Source organism: Salminus brasiliensis, chromosome 24 (assembly GCF_030463535.1).
Source record: "Salminus brasiliensis chromosome 24, fSalBra1.hap2, whole genome shotgun sequence".
Classification (NCBI taxonomy): domain Eukaryota; kingdom Metazoa; phylum Chordata; class Actinopteri; order Characiformes; family Bryconidae; genus Salminus; species Salminus brasiliensis.
Window position 1 is genome coordinate 5,982,283 of NC_132901.1, and position 20,560 is coordinate 6,002,842.

The 20,560-nt window shown below is 38.7% G+C and overlaps 12 non-coding genes across 12 annotated transcripts; all 12 read left to right on the forward strand.

Annotated features, from left to right (window-relative positions):
- The first annotated feature begins 1,409 nt into the window (after positions 1-1,409).
- LOC140547251 (U6 spliceosomal RNA) lies at positions 1,410-1,516 on the forward strand. The gene has a single exon (XR_011978430.1). It is a non-coding gene; the product is annotated as a U6 spliceosomal RNA (small nuclear RNA).
- Positions 1,517-3,010: 1,494 nt separating this feature from the next.
- Positions 3,011-3,117, forward strand: LOC140547252 (U6 spliceosomal RNA). Its single transcript, XR_011978431.1, has one exon. It is a non-coding gene; the product is annotated as a U6 spliceosomal RNA (small nuclear RNA).
- Positions 3,118-4,611: 1,494 nt separating this feature from the next.
- On the forward strand, positions 4,612-4,718 carry LOC140547253 (U6 spliceosomal RNA). The gene has a single exon (XR_011978432.1). It is a non-coding gene; the product is annotated as a U6 spliceosomal RNA (small nuclear RNA).
- Positions 4,719-6,212: 1,494 nt separating this feature from the next.
- LOC140547269 (U6 spliceosomal RNA) lies at positions 6,213-6,319 on the forward strand. The gene has a single exon (XR_011978448.1). It is a non-coding gene; the product is annotated as a U6 spliceosomal RNA (small nuclear RNA).
- Positions 6,320-7,813: 1,494 nt separating this feature from the next.
- On the forward strand, positions 7,814-7,920 carry LOC140547254 (U6 spliceosomal RNA). The gene has a single exon (XR_011978433.1). It is a non-coding gene; the product is annotated as a U6 spliceosomal RNA (small nuclear RNA).
- A 1,494-nt stretch (positions 7,921-9,414) lies between these two features.
- LOC140547255 (U6 spliceosomal RNA) lies at positions 9,415-9,521 on the forward strand. The gene has a single exon (XR_011978434.1). It is a non-coding gene; the product is annotated as a U6 spliceosomal RNA (small nuclear RNA).
- A 1,494-nt stretch (positions 9,522-11,015) lies between these two features.
- Positions 11,016-11,122, forward strand: LOC140547256 (U6 spliceosomal RNA). Its single transcript, XR_011978435.1, has one exon. It is a non-coding gene; the product is annotated as a U6 spliceosomal RNA (small nuclear RNA).
- Positions 11,123-12,616: 1,494 nt separating this feature from the next.
- LOC140547258 (U6 spliceosomal RNA) lies at positions 12,617-12,723 on the forward strand. The gene has a single exon (XR_011978437.1). It is a non-coding gene; the product is annotated as a U6 spliceosomal RNA (small nuclear RNA).
- A 1,494-nt stretch (positions 12,724-14,217) lies between these two features.
- LOC140547259 (U6 spliceosomal RNA) lies at positions 14,218-14,324 on the forward strand. Its single transcript, XR_011978438.1, has one exon. It is a non-coding gene; the product is annotated as a U6 spliceosomal RNA (small nuclear RNA).
- Positions 14,325-15,818: 1,494 nt separating this feature from the next.
- LOC140547272 (U6 spliceosomal RNA) lies at positions 15,819-15,925 on the forward strand. Its single transcript, XR_011978451.1, has one exon. It is a non-coding gene; the product is annotated as a U6 spliceosomal RNA (small nuclear RNA).
- A 1,494-nt stretch (positions 15,926-17,419) lies between these two features.
- On the forward strand, positions 17,420-17,526 carry LOC140547260 (U6 spliceosomal RNA). Its single transcript, XR_011978439.1, has one exon. It is a non-coding gene; the product is annotated as a U6 spliceosomal RNA (small nuclear RNA).
- Positions 17,527-19,020: 1,494 nt separating this feature from the next.
- On the forward strand, positions 19,021-19,127 carry LOC140547261 (U6 spliceosomal RNA). Its single transcript, XR_011978440.1, has one exon. It is a non-coding gene; the product is annotated as a U6 spliceosomal RNA (small nuclear RNA).
- Positions 19,128-20,560: the final 1,433 nt, after the last annotated feature.

Here is a 20,560-nt window from a genome sequence, read left to right on the forward strand (position 1 = left end):
TCACCACTAAGCGGCGCTCTAACATAGTACATGTTGCGTGCTCCGCTTTACCTACATCATTTTTCATTATAAAGGGCTTCAGAAGAGTGTAGTAATGCTTCAACACAGAGAAATTTGAAAGCAGGATATTCAGGACTGTCAGCGTGGACTTACACTTTGAGAGAAGTCACTTTAAAAAGACTAAAAGGTGAAAGAACACTCCATCGCTATAATAACCAGTATCGCGCTACAGCGGCAGGTCTGACAACATTAGGCCGACCGAGGGTGCTGCGAAGACGGTTAAAAGCATATATCGTTGACGGCTGCAGAAGTTACAAAAACAATGTTTTTAGGAACTCTGGGCGATTGCTGCGAACTGACGCGCAGGTAAATGTTGTGAGCAAAACGATTTATTATAAAATCAAAGCTACATTTTTCTTTTTTTTCACCTGGTTGTTGTTCGAATCTTTCGTACCGTACTGTTCTCCCTACCTGATCGCTGGCTGCTACTTATTCATGCTCTTTACACTCTGTTTACGTACGAGATGCTGTTTACAAAACCAGACTGATCTGCGTTAGCATACGCTCCTGTACTCCCTGTTTTACTCTTCCTTTCGGTGCATTTACATTTACCACATTTAGTAGACGCTCTTATCCAAGGGCAACTTGAAAAAGTGCTTTGCTATTTACTCTGGAATAACCTTAGCGAGTTTGAAATGACTAAAAATTCATATATACTTCTAACCACAGATATTGTAAAACACAAGTCATTGCAATATTGTATGTCCTACCTATTATGCACCAAAACCTTAGCCCATCTGTGTTTCGTTTTAATGTACAAAGCTGTATTAGTATAAAGGAAATAAAATTTAATTGAGTTGTATGTTACTTGTCTGAACAAAATCTTGAATTTCTAATATGATTAACTTGTATTGGAAGTTAAGCCACGCAATGTAACCAAGGTTCAGGCGTCCATATAATAATGATAATAATAATAACAAGCCAAAGAACCCAGCTAAAGAACAGTTACACGTTCATTTGTGAGTGGCTTCACATACTCCTTTAGGGGGTTTTGGGAAATTCTGGAAAATTAGGGAAGATTCAAGAACTAGAAAGGAAGTATTTATCCTTATGAAGCTTTTGAAAAACTCACCCCTTGATGAGGTGTCGAGGGTCCAAAAACTGCATATCTCCCAGAATACACCTTGAGAGGTCGAATTCAAGAAATGAAAGAAAGACCTTAAAACTATTAAAGAAAGACATTAAAACTAATACCATTTACTTAGAATTTCGGAAATAACTGCATATTGGTTTTATATGCAGTTTTGGGCCCTTTTGAGGTGAGAAGGTGGGATTGTGTGCACTAACCATGATGTAGAAAAAAAGCAACTGGCCCAGGTATATATGCCAGACGTTTGGGCTCCCAGTTCGTGCTTGCTACGGCAGCACATATACTAAAATTGGAACGATACAGAGAAGATTAGCATGGCCCCTGCGCAAGGATGACACGCAAAATCGTGAAGCGTCCAATCTTTTCCTCCTGGCATCAATAACGATCAAAAAATCTTTCTAGCAATCTTCCATTATGTATTTTCGGTTGGCTAAGCTGAAGTTCATATACGTCACCACTAAGCGGCGCTCTAACATAGTACATGTTGCGTGCTCCGCTTTACCTACATCATTTTTCATTATAAAGGGCTTCAGAAGAGTATAGTAATGCTTCAAAACAGAGAAATTTGAAAGCAGGATATTCAGGACTATCAGCGTGGACTTACACTTTGAGAGAGGTCACTTTAAAAAGACTAAAAGGTAAAAGAACACTCCATCGCTATAATAACTAGTATAGCGCTACAGAGGCAGGTCTGACAACACTAGACCGACCGAGGGTGCTGCGAAGACGGTTAAAAGCAAATATCGGTGACGGCTGCAGAAGTTACAAAAACAATGTTTTTAGGAACTCTGGGCGATTGCTGCAAACTGACGCGCAGTTAAATGTTGTGAGCAAAACGATTTATTATTAAATTAAAGCTACATTTTTCTTTTTTTTCACCTGGTTGTTGTTCGAATCTTTCGTGCCGTACTGTTCTCCCTACCTGATCGCTGACCGCTACTTATTCATGCTCTTTACACTCTGTTTACGTACGAGATGCTGTTTACAAAACCAGACTGATCTGCGTTAGCATACGCTCCTGTACTCCCTGTTTTACTCTTCCTTTCGGTGCATTTACATTTACCACATTTAGTAGACGCTCTTATCCAAGGGCAACTTGAAAAAGTGCTTTGCTATTTACTCTGGAATAACCTTAGCGAGTTTGAAATGACTAAAAATTCATATATACTTCTAACCACAGATATTGTAAAACACAAGTCATTGCAATATTGTATGTCCTACCTATTATGCACCAAAACCTTAGCCCATCTGTGTTTCGTTTTAATGTACAAAGCTGTATTAGTATAAAGGAAATAAAATTTAATTGAGTTGTATGTTACTTGTCTGAACAAAATCTTGAATTTCTAATATGATTAACTTGTATTGGAAGTTAAGCCACGCAATGTAACCAAGGTTCAGGCGTCCATATAATAATGATAATAATAATAACAAGCCAAAGAACCCAGCTAAAGAACAGTTACACGTTCATTTGTGAGTGGCTTCACATACTCCTTTAGGGGGTTTTGGGAAATTCTGGAAAATTAGGGAAGATTCAAGAACTAGAAAGGAAGTATTTATCCTTATGAAGCTTTTGAAAAACTCACCCCTTGTTGAGGTGTCGAGGGTCCAAAAACTGCATATCTCCCAGAATACACCTTGAGAGGTCGAATTCAAGAAATGAAAGAAAGACCTTAAAACTATTAAAGAAAGACATTAAAACTAATACCATTTACTTAGAATTTCGGAAATAACTGCATATTGGTTTTATATGCAGTTTTGGGCCCTTTTGAGGTGAGAAGGTGGGATTGTGTGCACTAACCATGATGTAGAAAAAAAGCAACTGGCCCAGGTATATATGCCAGACGTTTGGGCTCCCAGTTCGTGCTTGCTACGGCAGCACATATACTAAAATTGGAACGATACAGAGAAGATTAGCATGGCCCCTGCGCAAGGATGACACGCAAAATCGTGAAGCGTCCAATCTTTTCCTCCTGGAATTAATAACGATCAAAAAATCTTTCTAGCAATCTTCCATTATGTATTTTCGGTTGGCTGAGCTGCAGTTCATATACGTCACCAATAAGCGGCGCTCTAACACAGCACATGTTGCGTGCTCCGCTTTACCTACATCATTTTTCATTATAAAGGGCTTCAGAAGAGTATAGTAATGCTTCAAAACAGAGAAATTTGAAAGCAGGATATTCAGGACTATCAGCGTGGACTTACACTTTGAGAGAAGTCACTTTAAAAAGACTAAAAGGTAAAAGAACACTCCATCGCTATAATAACTAGTATAGCGCTACAGAGGCAGGTCTGACAACACTAGACCGACCGAGGGTGCTGCGAAGACGGTTAAAAGCAAATATCGGTGACGGCTGCAGAAGTTAGAAAAACAATGTTTTTTGGAACTCTGGGCGATTGCTGCAAACTGACGCGCAGTTAAATGTTGTGAGCAAAACGATTTATTATTAAATTAAAGCTACATTTTTCTTTTTTTTCACCTGGTTGTTGTTCGAATCTTTCGTACCGTACTGTTCTCCCTACCTGATCGCTGACCGCTACTTATTCATGCTCTTTACACTCTGTTTACGTACGAGATGCTGTTTACAAAACCAGACTGATCTGCGTTAGCATACGCTCCTGTACTCCCTGTTTTACTCTTCCTTTCGGTGCATTTACATTTACCACATTTAGTAGACGCTCTTATCCAAGGGCAACTTGGAAACGTGCTTTGCTATTTACCCTGGAATAACCGTAGCGAGTTTGAAATGACTAAAAATTCTTATATACTTCTAACCACAGATATTGTAAAACACAAGTCATTGCAATATTGTATGTCCTACCTATTCTGCACCAAAACCTTAGCCCATCTGTGTTTCGTTTTAATGTACAAAGCTGTATTAGTATAATGGAAATAAAATTTAATTGAGTTGTATGTTACTTGTCTGAACAAAATCTTGAATTTCTAATATGATTAACTTGTATTGGAAGTTAAGCCACGCAATGTAACCAAGGTTCAGACGTCCATATAATAATGATAATAATAATAACAAGCCAAAGAACCCAGCTAAAGAACAGTTACACGTTCATTTGTGAGTGGCTTCACATACTCCTTTAGGGGGTTTTGGGAAATTCTGGAAAATTAGGGAAGATTCAAGAACTAGAAAGGAAGTATTTATCCTTATGAAGCTTTTGAGAAACTCATCCCTTGTTGAGGTGTCGAGGGTCAACAAACTGCATTTCTCCCAGAATACACCTTGAGAAATCGAATTCAAGAAATGAAAGAAAGCCCTCAAAACTAATAAAGAAAGACATTAAAACTAATACCATTTACTTAGAATTTCGGAAATAACTGCATAATGGTTTTATATGCCGTTTTGGGCCCTTTTGAGGTGAGAAGGTGGGATTGTGTGCACTAACCATGATCTAGAAAAAAAGCAACTGGCCCAGGTATATATGCCAGACGTTTGGGCTCCCAGTTCGTGCTTGCTACGGCAGCACATATACTAAAATTGGAACGATACAGAGAAGATTAGCATGGCCCCTGCGCAAGGATGACACGCAAAATCGTGAAGCGTCCAATCTTTTCCTCTTGGCATCAATAACGATCAAAAAATCTTTCTAGCAATCTTCCATTATGTATTTTCGGTTGGCTAAGCTGAAGTTCATATACGTCACCACTAAGCGGCGCTCTAACATAGTACATGTTGCGTGCTCCGCTTTACCTACATCATTTTTCATTATAAAGGGCTTCAGAAGAGTATAGTAATGCTTCAAAACAGAGAAATTTGAAAGCAGGATATTCAGGACTATCAGCGTGGACTTACACTTTGAGAGAAGACACTTTAAAAAGACTAAAAGGTAAAAGAACACTCCATCGCTATAATAACTAGTATAGCGCTACAGAGGCAGGTCTGACAACACTAGACCGACCGAGGGTGCTGCGAAGACGGTTAAAAGCAAATATCGGTGACGGCTGCAGAAGTTACAAAAACAATGTTTTTAGGAACTCTGGGCGATTGCTGCAAACTGACGCGCAGTTAAATGTTGTGAGCAAAACGATTTATTATTAAATTAAAGCTACATTTTTCTTTTTTTTCACCTGGTTGTTGTTCGAATCTTTCGTACCGTACTGTTCTCCCTACCTGATCGCTGACCGCTAGCTATTCATGCTCTTTACACTCTGTTTACGTACGAGATGCTGTTTACAAAACCAGACTGATCTGCGTTAGCATACGCTCCTGTACTCCCTGTTTTACTCTTCCTTTCGGTGCATTTACATTTACCACATTTAGTAGACGCTCTTATCCAAGGGCAACTTGGAAACGTGCTTTGCTATTTACCCTGGAATAACCGTAGCGAGTTTGAAATGACTAAAAATTCTTATATACTTCTAACCACAGATATTGTAAAACACAAGTCATTGCAATATTGTATGTCCTACCTATTCTGCACCAAAACCTTAGCCCATCTGTGTTTCGTTTTAATGTACAAAGCTGTATTAGTATAATGGAAATAAAATTTAATTGAGTTGTATGTTACTTGTCTGAACAAAATCTTGAATTTCTAATATGATTAACTTGTATTGGAAGTTAAGCCACGCAATGTAACCAAGGTTCAGACGTCCATATAATAATGATAATAATAATAACAAGCCAAAGAACCCAGCTAAAGAACAGTTACACGTTCATTTATGAGTGGCTTCACATACTCCTTTAGGGGGTTTTGGGAAATTCTGGAAAATTAGGGAAGATTCAAGAACTAGAAAGGAAGTATTTATCCTTATGAAGCTTTTGAGAAACTCACCCCTTGTTGAGGTGTCGAGGGTCAACAAACTGCATATCTCCCAGAATACACCTTGAGAAATCGAATTCAAGAAATGAAAGAAAGCCCTCAAAACTAATAAAGAAAGACATTAAAACTAATACCATTTACTTAGAATTTCGGAAATAACTGCATAATGGTTTTATATGCCGTTTTGGGCCCTTTTGAGGTAAGAAGGTGGGATTGTGTGCACTAACCATGATCTAGAAAAAAAGCAACTGGCCCAGGTATATATGCCAGACGTTTGGGCTCCCAGTTCGTGCTTGCTAAGGCAGCACATATACTAAAATTGGAACGATACAGAGAAGATTAGCATGGCCCCTGCGCAAGGATGACACGCAAAATCGTGAAGCGTCCAATCTTTTCCTCCTGGCATCAATAACGATCAAAAAATCTTTCTAGCAATCTTCCATTATGTATTTTCGGTTGGCTGAGCTGAACTTCATATACATCACCACTAAGCGGCGCTCTAACACAGCACATGTTGCGTGCTCCGCTTTACCTACATCATTTTTCATTATAAAGGGCTTCAGAAGAGTATAGTAATGCTTCAAAACAGAGAAATTTGAAAGCAGGATATTCAGGACTATCAGCGTGGACTTACACTTTGAGAGAAGTCACTTTAAAAAGACTAAAAGGTAAAAGAACACTCCATCGCTATAATAACTAGTATCGCGCTACAGCGGCAGGTCTGACAACACTAGACCGACCGAGGGTGCTGCGAAGACGGTTAAAAGCAAATATCGGTGACGGCTGCAGAAGTTACAAAAACAATGTTTTTAGGAACTCTGGGCGATTGCTGCAAACTGACGCGCAGTTAAATGTTGTGAGCAAAACGATTTATTATCAAATTAAAGCTACATTTTTCTTTTTTTTCACCTGGTTGTTGTTCGAATCTTTCGTACCGTACTGTTCTCCCTACCTGATCGCTGACCGCTACTTATTCATGCTCTTTACACTCTGTTTACGTACGAGATGCTGTTTACAAAACCAGACTGATCTGCGTTAGCATACGCTCCTGTACTCCCTGTTTTACTCTTCCTTTCGGTGCATTTACATTTACCACATTTAGTAGACGCTCTTATCCAAGGGCAACTTGAAAAAGTGCTTTGCTATTTACTCTGGAATAACCTTAGCGAGTTTGAAATGACTAAAAATTCATATATACTTCTAACCACAGATATTGTAAAACACAAGTCATTGCAATATTGTATGTCCTACCTATTATGCACCAAAACCTTAGCCCATCTGTGTTTCGTTTTAATGTACAAAGCTGTATTAGTATAAAGGAAATAAAATTTAATTGAGTTGTATGTTACTTGTCTGAACAAAATCTTGAATTTCTAATATGATTAACTTGTATTGGAAGTTAAGCCACGCAATGTAACCAAGGTTCAGGCGTCCATATAATAATGATAATAATAATAACAAGCCAAAGAACCCAGCTAAAGAACAGTTACACGTTCATTTGTGAGTGGCTTCACATACTCCTTTAGGGGGTTTTGGGAAATTCTGGAAAATTAGGGAAGATTCAAGAACTAGAAAGGAAGTATTTATCCTTATGAAGCTTTTGAAAAACTCACCCCTTGTTGAGGTGTCGAGGGTCCAAAAACTGCATATCTCCCAGAATACACCTTGAGAGGTCGAATTCAAGAAATGAAAGAAAGACCTTAAAACTATTAAAGAAAGACATTAAAACTAATACCATTTACTTAGAATTTCGGAAATAACTGCATATTGGTTTTATATGCAGTTTTGGGCCCTTTTGAGGTGAGAAGGTGGGATTGTGTGCACTAACCATGATGTAGAAAAAAAGCAACTGGCCCAGGTATATATGCCAGACGTTTGGGCTCCCAGTTCGTGCTTGCTACGGCAGCACATATACTAAAATTGGAACGATACAGAGAAGATTAGCATGGCCCCTGCGCAAGGATGACACGCAAAATCGTGAAGCGTCCAATCTTTTCCTCCTGGAATTAATAACGATCAAAAAATCTTTCTAGCAATCTTCCATTATGTATTTTCGGTTGGCTGAGCTGCAGTTCATATACGTCACCACTAAGCGGCGCTCTAACACAGCACATGTTGCGTGCTCCGCTTTACCTACATCATTTTTCATTATAAAGGGCTTCAGAAGAGTATAGTAATGCTTCAAAACAGAGAAATTTGAAAGCAGGATATTCAGGACTATCAGCGTGGACTTACACTTTGAGAGAAGTCACTTTAAAAAGACTAAAAGGTAAAAGAACACTCCATCGCTATAATAACTAGTATAGCGCTACAGAGGCAGGTCTGACAACACTAGACCGACCGAGGGTGCTGCGAAGACGGTTAAAAGCAAATATCGGTGACGGCTGCAGAAGTTACAAAAACAATGTTTTTAGGAACTCTGGGCGATTGCTGCAAACTGACGCGCAGTTAAATGTTGTGAGCAAAACGATTTATTATTAAATTAAAGCTACATTTTTCTTTTTTTTCACCTGGTTGTTGTTCGAATCTTTCGTACCGTACTGTTCTCCCTACCTGATCGCTGACCGCTACTTATTCATGCTCTTTACACTCTGTTTACGTACGAGATGCTGTTTACAAAACCAGACTGATCTGCGTTAGCATACGCTCCTGTACTCCCTGTTTTACTCTTCCTTTCGGTGCATTTACATTTACCACATTTAGTAGACGCTCTTATCCAAGGGCAACTTGGAAACGTGCTTTGCTATTTACCCTGGAATAACCGTAGCGAGTTTGAAATGACTAAAAATTCTTATATACTTCTAACCACAGATATTGTAAAACACAAGTCATTGCAATATTGTATGTCCTACCTATTCTGCACCAAAACCTTAGCCCATCTGTGTTTCGTTTTAATGTACAAAGCTGTATTAGTATAATGGAAATAAAATTTAATTGAGTTGTATGTTACTTGTCTGAACAAAATCTTGAATTTCTAATATGATTAACTTGTATTGGAAGTTAAGCCACGCAATGTAACCAAGGTTCAGACGTCCATATAATAATGATAATAATAATAACAAGCCAAAGAACCCAGCTAAAGAACAGTTACACGTTCATTTGTGAGTGGCTTCACATACTCCTTTAGGGGGTTTTGGGAAATTCTGGAAAATTAGGGAAGATTCAAGAACTAGAAAGGAAGTATTTATCCTTATGAAGCTTTTGAGAAACTCACCCCTTGTTGAGGTGTCGAGGGTCAACAAACTGCATATCTCCCAGAATACACCTTGAGAAATCGAATTCAAGAAATGAAAGAAAGCCCTCAAAACTAATAAAGAAAGACATTAAAACTAATACCATTTACTTAGAATTTCGGAAATAACTGCATAATGGTTTTATATGCCGTTTTGGGCCCTTTTGAGGTAAGAAGGTGGGATTGTGTGCACTAACCATGATCTAGAAAAAAAGCAACTGGCCCAGGTATATATGCCAGACGTTTGGGCTCCCAGTTCGTGCTTGCTACGGCAGCACATATACTAAAATTGGAACGATACAGAGAAGATTAGCATGGCCCCTGCGCAAGGATGACACGCAAAATCGTGAAGCGTCCAATCTTTTCCTCCTGGCATCAATAACGATCAAAAAATCTTTCTAGCAATCTTCCATTATGTATTTTCGGTTGGCTAAGCTGAAGTTCATATACGTCACCACTAAGCGGCGCTCTAACATAGTACATGTTGCGTGCTCCGCTTTACCTACATCATTTTTCATTATAAAGGGCTTCAGAAGAGTGTAGTAATGCTTCAACACAGAGAAATTTGAAAGCAGGATATTCAGGACTGTCAGCGTGGACTTACACTTTGAGAGAAGTCACTTTAAAAAGACTAAAAGGTGAAAGAACACTCCATCGCTATAATAACCAGTATCGCGCTACAGCGGCAGGTCTGACAACATTAGGCCGACCGAGGGTGCTGCGAAGACGGTTAAAAGCATATATCGTTGACGGCTGCAGAAGTTACAAAAACAATGTTTTTAGGAACTCTGGGCGATTGCTGCGAACTGACGCGCAGGTAAATGTTGTGAGCAAAACGATTTATTATAAAATCAAAGCTACATTTTTCTTTTTTTTCACCTGGTTGTTGTTCGAATCTTTCGTACCGTACTGTTCTCCCTACCTGATCGCTGGCTGCTACTTATTCATGCTCTTTACACTCTGTTTACGTACGAGATGCTGTTTACAAAACCAGACTGATCTGCGTTAGCATACGCTCCTGTACTCCCTGTTTTACTCTTCCTTTCGGTGCATTTACATTTACCACATTTAGTAGACGCTCTTATCCAAGGGCAACTTGAAAAAGTGCTTTGCTATTTACTCTGGAATAACCTTAGCGAGTTTGAAATGACTAAAAATTCATATATACTTCTAACCACAGATATTGTAAAACACAAGTCATTGCAATATTGTATGTCCTACCTATTATGCACCAAAACCTTAGCCCATCTGTGTTTCGTTTTAATGTACAAAGCTGTATTAGTATAAAGGAAATAAAATTTAATTGAGTTGTATGTTACTTGTCTGAACAAAATCTTGAATTTCTAATATGATTAACTTGTATTGGAAGTTAAGCCACGCAATGTAACCAAGGTTCAGGCGTCCATATAATAATGATAATAATAATAACAAGCCAAAGAACCCAGCTAAAGAACAGTTACACGTTCATTTGTGAGTGGCTTCACATACTCCTTTAGGGGGTTTTGGGAAATTCTGGAAAATTAGGGAAGATTCAAGAACTAGAAAGGAAGTATTTATCCTTATGAAGCTTTTGAAAAACTCACCCCTTGTTGAGGTGTCGAGGGTCCAAAAACTGCATATCTCCCAGAATACACCTTGAGAGGTCGAATTCAAGAAATGAAAGAAAGACCTTAAAACTATTAAAGAAAGACATTAAAACTAATACCATTTACTTAGAATTTCGGAAATAACTGCATATTGGTTTTATATGCAGTTTTGGGCCCTTTTGAGGTGAGAAGGTGGGATTGTGTGCACTAACCATGATGTAGAAAAAAAGCAACTGGCCCAGGTATATATGCCAGACGTTTGGGCTCCCAGTTCGTGCTTGCTACGGCAGCACATATACTAAAATTGGAACGATACAGAGAAGATTAGCATGGCCCCTGCGCAAGGATGACACGCAAAATCGTGAAGCGTCCAATCTTTTCCTCCTGGAATTAATAACGATCAAAAAATCTTTCTAGCAATCTTCCATTATGTATTTTCGGTTGGCTGAGCTGCAGTTCATATACGTCACCACTAAGCGGCGCTCTAACACAGCACATGTTGCGTGCTCCGCTTTACCTACATCATTTTTCATTATAAAGGGCTTCAGAAGAGTATAGTAATGCTTCAAAACAGAGAAATTTGAAAGCAGGATATTCAGGACTATCAGCGTGGACTTACACTTTGAGAGAAGTCACTTTAAAAAGACTAAAAGGTAAAAGAACACTCCATCGCTATAATAACTAGTATAGCGCTACAGAGGCAGGTCTGACAACACTAGACCGACCGAGGGTGCTGCGAAGACGGTTAAAAGCAAATATCGGTGACGGCTGCAGAAGTTACAAAAACAATGTTTTTTGGAACTCTGGGCGATTGCTGCAAACTGACGCGCAGTTAAATGTTGTGAGCAAAACGATTTATTATTAAATTAAAGCTACATTTTTCTTTTTTTTCACCTGGTTGTTGTTCGAATCTTTCGTACCGTACTGTTCTCCCTACCTGATCGCTGACCGCTACTTATTCATGCTCTTTACACTCTGTTTACGTACGAGATGCTGTTTACAAAACCAGACTGATCTGCGTTAGCATACGCTCCTGTACTCCCTGTTTTACTCTTCCTTTCGGTGCATTTACATTTACCACATTTAGTAGACGCTCTTATCCAAGGGCAACTTGGAAACGTGCTTTGCTATTTACCCTGGAATAACCGTAGCGAGTTTGAAATGACTAAAAATTCTTATATACTTCTAACCACAGATATTGTAAAACACAAGTCATTGCAATATTGTATGTCCTACCTATTCTGCACCAAAACCTTAGCCCATCTGTGTTTCGTTTTAATGTACAAAGCTGTATTAGTATAATGGAAATAAAATTTAATTGAGTTGTATGTTACTTGTCTGAACAAAATCTTGAATTTCTAATATGATTAACTTGTATTGGAAGTTAAGCCACGCAATGTAACCAAGGTTCAGACGTCCATATAATAATGATAATAATAATAACAAGCCAAAGAACCCAGCTAAAGAACAGTTACACGTTCATTTGTGAGTGGCTTCACATACTCCTTTAGGGGGTTTTGGGAAATTCTGGAAAATTAGGGAAGATTCAAGAACTAGAAAGGAAGAATTTATCCTTATGAAGCTTTTGAGAAACTCATCCCTTGTTGAGGTGTCGAGGGTCAACAAACTGCATTTCTCCCAGAATACACCTTGAGAAATCGAATTCAAGAAATGAAAGAAAGCCCTCAAAACTAATAAAGAAAGACATTAAAACTAATACCATTTACTTAGAATTTCGGAAATAACTGCATAATGGTTTTATATGCCGTTTTGGGCCCTTTTGAGGTGAGAAGGTGGGATTGTGTGCACTAACCATGATCTAGAAAAAAAGCAACTGGCCCAGGTATATATGCCAGACGTTTGGGCTCCCAGTTCGTGCTTGCTACGGCAGCACATATACTAAAATTGGAACGATACAGAGAAGATTAGCATGGCCCCTGCGCAAGGATGACACGCAAAATCGTGAAGCGTCCAATCTTTTCCTCCTGGCATCAATAACGATCAAAAAATCTTTCTAGCAATCTTCCATTATGTATTTTCGGTTGGCTAAGCTGAAGTTCATATACGTCACCACTAAGCGGCGCTCTAACATAGTACATGTTGCGTGCTCCGCTTTACCTACATCATTTTTCATTATAAAGGGCTTCAGAAGAGTATAGTAATGCTTCAAAACAGAGAAATTTGAAAGCAGGATATTCAGGACTATCAGCGTGGACTTACACTTTGAGAGAGGTCACTTTAAAAAGACTAAAAGGTAAAAGAACACTCCATCGCTATAATAACTAGTATAGCGCTACAGAGGCAGGTCTGACAACACTAGACCGACCGAGGGTGCTGCGAAGACGGTTAAAAGCAAATATCGGTGACGGCTGCAGAAGTTACAAAAACAATGTTTTTAGGAACTCTGGGCGATTGCTGCAAACTGACGCGCAGTTAAATGTTGTGAGCAAAACGATTTATTATTAAATTAAAGCTACATTTTTCTTTTTTTCCACCTGGTTGTTGTTCGAATCTTTCGTACCGTACTGTTCTCCCTACCTGATCGCTGACCGCTACTTATTCATGCTCTTTACACTCTGTTTACGTACGAGATGCTGTTTACAAAACCAGACTGATCTGCGTTAGCATACGCTCCTGTACTCCCTGTTTTACTCTTTCTTTCGGTGCATTTACATTTACCACATTTAGTAGACGCTCTTATCCAAGGGCAACTTGGAAACGTGCTTTGCTATTTACCCTGGAATAACCGTAGCGAGTTTGAAATGACTAAAAATTCTTATATACTTCTAACCACAGATATTGTAAAACACAAGTCATTGCAATATTGTATGTCCTACCTATTCTGCACCAAAACCTTAGCCCATCTGTGTTTCGTTTTAATGTACAAAGCTGTATTAGTATAATGGAAATAAAATTTAATTGAGTTGTATGTTACTTGTCTGAACAAAATCTTGAATTTCTAATATGATTAACTTGTATTGGAAGTTAAGCCACGCAATGTAACCAAGGTTCAGACGTCCATATAATAATGATAATAATAATAACAAGCCAAAGAACCCAGCTAAAGAACAGTTACACGTTCATTTGTGAGTGGCTTCACATACTCCTTTAGGGGGTTTTGGGAAATTCTGGAAAATTAGGGAAGATTCAAGAACTAGAAAGGAAGTATTTATCCTTATGAAGCTTTTGAGAAACTCACCCCTTGTTGAGGTGTCGAGGGTCAACAAACTGCATATCTCCCAGAATACACCTTGAGAAATCGAATTCAAGAAATGAAAGAAAGCCCTCAAAACTAATAAAGAAAGACATTAAAACTAATACCATTTACTTAGAATTTCGGAAATAACTGCATAATGGTTTTATATGCCGTTTTGGGCCCTTTTGAGGTAAGAAGGTGGGATTGTGTGCACTAACCATGATCTAGAAAAAAAGCAACTGGCCCAGGTATATATGCCAGACGTTTGGGCTCCCAGTTCGTGCTTGCTACGGCAGCACATATACTAAAATTGGAACGATACAGAGAAGATTAGCATGGCCCCTGCGCAAGGATGACACGCAAAATCGTGAAGCGTCCAATCTTTTCCTCCTGGCATCAATAACGATCAAAAAATCTTTCTAGCAATCTTCCATTATGTATTTTCGGTTGGCTAAGCTGAAGTTCATATACGTCACCACTAAGCGGCGCTCTAACATAGTACATGTTGCGTGCTCCGCTTTACCTACATCATTTTTCATAATAAAGGGCTTCAGAAGAGTGTAGTAATGCTTCAACACAGAGAAATTTGAAAGCAGGATATTCAGGACTGTCAGCGTGGACTTACACTTTGAGAGAAGTCACTTTAAAAAGACTAAAAGGTGAAAGAACACTCCATCGCTATAATAACCAGTATCGCGCTACAGCGGCAGGTCTGACAACATTAGGCCGACCGAGGGTGCTGCGAAGACGGTTAAAAGCATATATCGTTGACGGCTGCAGAAGTTACAAAAACAATGTTTTTAGGAACTCTGGGCGATTGCTGCGAACTGACGCGCAGGTAAATGTTGTGAGCAAAACGATTTATTATAAAATCAAAGCTACATTTTTCTTTTTTTTCACCTGGTTGTTGTTCGAATCTTTCGTACCGTACTGTTCTCCCTACCTGATCGCTGGCTGCTACTTATTCATGCTCTTTACACTCTGTTTACGTACGAGATGCTGTTTACAAAACCAGACTGATCTGCGTTAGCATACGCTCCTGTACTCCCTGTTTTACTCTTCCTTTCGGTGCATTTACATTTACCACATTTAGTAGACGCTCTTATCCAAGGGCAACTTGGAAACGTGCTTTGCTATTTACCCTGGAATAACCGTAGCGAGTTTGAAATGACTAAAAATTCATATATACTTCTAACCACAGATATTGTAAAACACAAGTCATTGCAATATTGTATGTCCTACCTATTCTGCACCAAAACCTTAGCCCATCTGTGTTTCGTTTTAATGTACAAAGCTGTATTAGTATAATGGAAATAAAATTTAATTGAGTTGTATGTTACTTGACTGAACAAAATCTTGAATTTCTAATATGATTAACTTGTATTGGAAGTTAAGCCACGCAATGTAACCAAGGTTCAGACGTCCATATAATAATGATAATAATAATAACAAGCCAAAGAACCCAGCTAAAGAACAGTTACACGTTCATTTATGAGTGGCTTCACATACTCCTTTAGGGGGTTTTGGGAAATTCTGGAAAATTAGGGAAGATTCAAGAACTAGAAAGGAAGTATTTATCCTTATGAAGCTTTTGAGAAACTCACCCCTTGTTGAGGTGTCGAGGGTCAACAAACTGCATATCTCCCAGAATACACCTTGAGAAATCGAATTCAAGAAATGAAAGAAAGACCTTAAAACTATTAAAGAAAGACATTAAAACTAATACCATTTACTTAGAATTTCGGAAATAACTGCATATTGGTTTTATATGCAGTTTTGGGCCCTTTTGAGGTGAGAAGGTGGGATTGTGTGCACTAACCATGATGTAGAAAAAAAGCAACTGGCCCAGGTATATATGCCAGACGTTTGGGCTCCCAGTTCGTGCATGCTACGGCAGCACATATACTAAAATTGGAACGATACAGAGAAGATTAGCATGGCCCCTGCGCAAGGATGACACGCAAAATCGTGAAGCGTCCAATCTTTTCCTCCTGGAATTAATAACGAACAAAAAATCTTTCTAGCAATCTTCCATTATGTATTTTCGGTTGGCTGAGCTGCAGTTCATATACGTCACCACTAAGCGGCGCTCTAACACAGCACATGTTGCGTGCTCCGCTTTACCTACATCATTTTTCATTATAAAGGGCTTCAGAAGAGTATAGTAATGCTTCAAAACAGAGAAATTTGAAAGCAGGATATTCAGGACTATCAGCGTGGACTTACACTTTGAGAGAAGTCACTTTAAAAAGACTAAAAGGTAAAAGAACACTCCATCGCTATAATAACTAGTATAGCGCTACAGAGGCAGGTCTGACAACACTAGACCGACCGAGGGTGCTGCGAAGACGGTTAAAAGCAAATATCGGTGACGGCTGCAGAAGTTAGAAAAACAATGTTTTTTGGAACTCTGGGCGATTGCTGCAAACTGACGCGCAGTTAAATGTTGTGAGCAAAACGATTTATTATTAAATTAAAGCTACATTTTTCTTTTTTTTCACCTGGTTGTTGTTCGAATCTTTCGTGCCGTACTGTTCTCCCTACCTGATCGCTGACCGCTACTTATTCATGCTCTTTACACTCTGTTTACGTACGAGATGCTGTTTACAAAACCAGACTGATCTGCGTTAGCATACGCTCCTGTACTCCCTGTTTTACTCTTCCTTTCGGTGCATTTACATTTACCACATTTAGTAGACGCTCTTATCCAAGGGCAACTTGGAAACGTGCTTTGCTATTTACCCTGGAATAACCGTAGCGAGTTTGAAATGACTAAAAATTCTTATATACTTCTAACCACAGATATTGTAAAACACAAGTCATTGCAATATTGTATGTCCTACCTATTCTGCACCAAAACCTTAGCCCATCTGTGTTTCGTTTTAATGTACAAAGCTGTATTAGTATAATGGAAATAAAATTTAATTGAGTTGTATGTTACTTGTCTGAACAAAATCTTGAATTTCTAATATGATTAACTTGTATTGGAAGTTAAGCCACGCAATGTAACCAAGGTTCAGACGTCCATATAATAATGATAATAATAATAACAAGCCAAAGAACCCAGCTAAAGAACAGTTACACGTTCATTTGTGAGTGGCTTCACATACTCCTTTAGGGGGTTTTGGGAAATTCTGGAAAATTAGGGAAGATTCAAGAACTAGAAAGGAAGTATTTATCCTTATGAAGCTTTTGAGAAACTCACCCCTTGTTGAGGTGTCGAGGGTCAACAAACTGCATATCTCCCAGAATACACCTTGAGAAATCGAATTCAAGAAATGAAAGAAAGCCCTCAAAACTAATAAAGAAAGACATTAAAACTAATACCATTTACTTAGAATTTCGGAAATAACTGCATAATGGTTTTATATGCCGTTTTGGGCCCTTTTGAGGTAAGAAGGTGGGATTGTGTGCACTAACCATGATCTAGAAAAAAAGCAACTGGCCCAGGTATATATGCCAGACGTTTGGGCTCCCAGTTCGTGCTTGCTACGGCAGCACATATACTAAAATTGGAACGATACAGAGAAGATTAGCATGGCCCCTGCGCAAGGATGACACGCAAAATCGTGAAGCGTCCAATCTTTTCCTCCTGGAATTAATAACGATCAAAAAATCTTTCTAGCAATCTTCCATTATGTATTTTCGGTTGGCTGAGCTGCAGTTCATATACGTCACCAATAAGCGGCGCTCTAACACAGCACATGTTGCGTGCTCCGCTTTACCTACATCATTTTTCATTATAAAGGGCTTCAGAAGAGTATAGTAATGCTTCAAAACAGAGAAATTTGAAAGCAGGATATTCAGGACTATCAGCGTGGACTTACACTTTGAGAGAAGTCACTTTAAAAAGACTAAAAGGTAAAAGAACACTCCATCGCTATAATAACTAGTATAGCGCTACAGAGGCAGGTCTGACAACACTAGACCGACCGAGGGTGCTGCGAAGACGGTTAAAAGCAAATATCGGTGACGGCTGCAGAAGTTAGAAAAACAATGTTTTTTGGAACTCTGGGCGATTGCTGCAAACTGACGCGCAGTTAAATGTTGTGAGCAAAACGATTTATTATTAAATTAAAGCTACATTTTTCTTTTTTTTCACCTGGTTGTTGTTCGAATCTTTCGTACCGTACTGTTCTCCCTACCTGATCGCTGACCGCTACTTATTCATGCTCTTTACACTCTGTTTACGTACGAGATGCTGTTTACAAAACCAGACTGATCTGCGTTAGCATACGCTCCTGTACTCCCTGTTTTACTCTTCCTTTCGGTGCATTTACATTTACCACATTTAGTAGACGCTCTTATCCAAGGGCAACTTGGAAACGTGCTTTGCTATTTACCCTGGAATAACCGTAGCGAGTTTGAAATGACTAAAAATTCTTATATACTTCTAACCACAGATATTGTAAAACACAAGTCATTGCAATATTGTATGTCCTACCTATTCTGCACCAAAACCTTAGCCCATCTGTGTTTCGTTTTAATGTACAAAGCTGTATTAGTATAATGGAAATAAAATTTAATTGAGTTGTATGTTACTTGTCTGAACAAAATCTTGAATTTCTAATATGATTAACTTGTATTGGAAGTTAAGCCACGCAATGTAACCAAGGTTCAGACGTCCATATAATAATGATAATAATAATAACAAGCCAAAGAACCCAGCTAAAGAACAGTTACACGTTCATTTGTGAGTGGCTTCACATACTCCTTTAGGGGGTTTTGGGAAATTCTGGAAAATTAGGGAAGATTCAAGAACTAGAAAGGAAGTATTTATCCTTATGAAGCTTTTGAGAAACTCACCCCTTGTTGAGGTGTCGAGGGTCAACAAACTGCATTTCTCCCAGAATACACCTTGAGAAATCGAATTCAAGAAATGAAAGAAAGCCCTCAAAACTAATAAAGAAAGACATTAAAACTAATACCATTTACTTAGAATTTCGGAAATAACTGCATAATGGTTTTATATGCCGTTTTGGGCCCTTTTGAGGTGAGAAGGTGGGATTGTGTGCACTAACCATGATCTAGAAAAAAAGCAACTGGCCCAGGTATATATGCCAGACGTTTGGGCTCCCAGTTCGTGCTTGCTACGGCAGCACATATACTAAAATTGGAACGATACAGAGAAGATTAGCATGGCCCCTGCGCAAGGATGACACGCAAAATCGTGAAGCGTCCAATCTTTTCCTCCTGGCATCAATAACGATCAAAAAATCTTTCTAGCAATCTTCCATTATGTATTTTCGGTTGGCTAAGCTGAAGTTCATATACGTCACCACTAAGCGGCGCTCTAACATAGTACATGTTGCGTGCTCCGCTTTACCTACATCATTTTTCATTATAAAGGGCTTCAGAAGAGTATAGTAATGCTTCAAAACAGAGAAATTTGAAAGCAGGATATTCAGGACTATCAGCGTGGACTTACACTTTGAGAGAGGTCACTTTAAAAAGACTAAAAGGTAAAAGAACACTCCATCGCTATAATAACTAGTATAGCGCTACAGAGGCAGGTCTGACAACACTAGACCGACCGAGGGTGCTGCGAAGACGGTTAAAAGCAAATATCGGTGACGGCTGCAGAAGTTACAAAAACAATGTTTTTAGGAACTCTGGGCGATTGCTGCAAACTGACGCGCAGTTAAATGTTGTGAGCAAAACGATTTATTATTAAATTAAAGCTACATTTTTCTTTTTTTTCACCTGGTTGTTGTTCGAATCTTTCGTACCGTACTGTTCTCCCTACCTGATCGCTGACCGCTACTTATTCATGCTCTTTACACTCTGTTTACGTACGAGATGCTGTTTACAAAACCAGACTGATCTGCGTTAGCATACGCTCCTGTACTCCCTGTTTTACTCTTCCTTTCGGTGCATTTACATTTACCACATTTAGTAGACGCTCTTATCCAAGGGCAACTTGGAAACGTGCTTTGCTATTTACCCTGGAATAACCGTAGCGAGTTTGAAATGACTAAAAATTCTTATATACTTCTAACCACAGATATTGTAAAACACAAGTCATTGCAATATTGTATGTCCTACCTATTCTGCACCAAAACCTTAGCCCATCTGTGTTTCGTTTTAATGTACAAAGCTGTATTAGTATAATGGAAATAAAATTTAATTGAGTTGTATGTTACTTGTCTGAACAAAATCTTGAATTTCTAATATGATTAACTTGTATTGGAAGTTAAGCCACGCAATGTAACCAAGGTTCAGACGTCCATATAATAATGATAATAATAATAACAAGCCAAAGAACCCAGCTAAAGAACAGTTACACGTTCATTTGTGAGTGGCTTCACATACTCCTTTAGGGGGTTTTGGGAAATTCTGGAAAATTAGGGAAGATTCAAGAACTAGAAAGGAAGTATTTATCCTTATGAAGCTTTTGAGAAACTCACCCCTTGTTGAGGTGTCGAGGGTCAACAAACTGCATATCTCCCAGAATACACCTTGAGAAATCGAATTCAAGAAATGAAAGAAAGCCCTCAAAACTAATAAAGAAAGACATTAAAACTAATACCATTTACTTAGAATTTCGGAAATAACTGCATAATGGTTTTATATGCCGTTTTGGGCCCTTTTGAGGTAAGAAGGTGGGATTGTGTGCACTAACC